Here is a 1,591-nt window from a genome sequence, read left to right as displayed (position 1 = left end):
CTACTTGGGAGGCTGAGGCATGGGAATCGATTGAACCCAGGGGGTGCAGGTTGCAGTGAGCTGAGCTCGTGCCATGGCATTGCAGCCTTGGCAACAGAGTAAGACTGTTGAAACAAACAAACAAAAACAACAAAACTATACAAAATTCTTACTCAAAAGATAAAATCAAATTTTAGTTCCGTATAGTGTTTTATCAATACTAAAGCTAACTTTAATGAAACCTTGCCTTTCCTCACTACTTAGAGAAGGGACCATAGATCCATTGTTCTGGATTCCCATCATAACTTTTTATTTATTTATTTAAAATAGAGATGGGGTCTCACTATGCTGCCAGGTCTGGTCTCAAACTCCTGGGTTTGAGCAATCCTCATACCTCAACCTCTCAAAGTGCTGGGATCACAGGCATGAAACACTGTGTCCAGCCCTGTCATAACTTAAAGAGAAACTTTTACAATGTTTGGAGAGTGATTGTTCTGGAAATTAAGGAGAAGGGTGTCCTCAAGTTCCTTGCAGCAGAAAGCCACTTAGATAGCACCAACCTTGACTTCCAAATGGAACAGCACATCTATAAAAGGAAAAGTGATGGCATCGACATCATAAATCTGGAGAAGCTTATGCTGGCAGCTTGTGCCATTGAAAACCCCGCTGATGTTAGCATCATATCCTCCAGGAATACTACCTGGTTGGCTGTGCTGAAGTTGTTGCTGCCATTGGAGCCACTCCTATTGCTGGCTGTTTCATTCTTGGAACTTTCACTAACCAGATCCAGACAACCTTCTGGGGGCCATGTCTTCTGGTGGTTACTGGTCCCAGAGCTGACCAGTGGCCTCCTACATAGGCCTTTTATGTTAACCTGCCTACCATAGCTCTGTGTAACACAGATTCTCCTCTGTACTGTATGGACATTGCCATTAAATACAACAAGAGAGCTCATTCAGTGGGTTTGATGTGGAGGCTGGCCTGAGAAGTTCTAAGCATGCACGACACCATCTCCATTGAACACCCAAGGGAGGTTATACCTGATCTCTACTTTTTTAGAGATCCTGAACCGATTGAGAAGGAAGGTTGATAAGGAAGAGCTGCTGAAAAATCTGTGATCAAGAAGGAATTTCAGGGTAAATAGACTGCTCCCCCTCCTGAATTCACTGCTACTCAGCCTGAAGTTGCACACTGGTCTGAAAGCATGCAGGTGCCCTCTGTGCCTATTTAGCAGGTTCCTACTGAAGAGTGGAGTGCTCAGCCTGCCACAGAAGACTGGTCTGCAGCGCCCACTGCTCAGGCCACTAAATGGGTAGGAACAACCACTGGGTGGGCTTAAGCTACTCTTCTATAGTCTCTTAAGCAATGTGGAAATAAGGTTGATGGAAAATAAACATCAGTTTTCTAAAATAAATAAATAATTAAAATCTTATAAATCCATCCAGTTTCAGTCAGCTTTTGACCCACAAGATTTTCACAAACCTTTTATAATCTCTTATACCTTTTTTCTCTATTCTCTTTCTCTTCCCAACTTTCTACATTCATTTAACGTTATTGATATCTTTTTTCTTCATTTAAAAACAACCTTTAAGGCTGGGCACAGTGGCTCATG

General features: G+C 42.6%; 1 pseudogene; it reads left to right on the top strand.

Moving 5' to 3' along the window:
- The first annotated feature begins 404 nt into the window (after positions 1 to 404).
- LOC105528864 lies at positions 405 to 1,318 on the top strand (annotated as a pseudogene).
- Positions 1,319 to 1,591: the final 273 nt, after the last annotated feature.

The sequence above is a fragment of the Mandrillus leucophaeus genome, unplaced genomic scaffold (assembly GCF_000951045.1).
Source record: "Mandrillus leucophaeus isolate KB7577 unplaced genomic scaffold, Mleu.le_1.0 Scaffold737, whole genome shotgun sequence".
Taxonomy (NCBI): domain Eukaryota; kingdom Metazoa; phylum Chordata; class Mammalia; order Primates; family Cercopithecidae; genus Mandrillus; species Mandrillus leucophaeus.
Note: the sequence above shows the minus strand (reverse complement) of the source record. Positions and strands in the feature narration are given on the sequence as shown.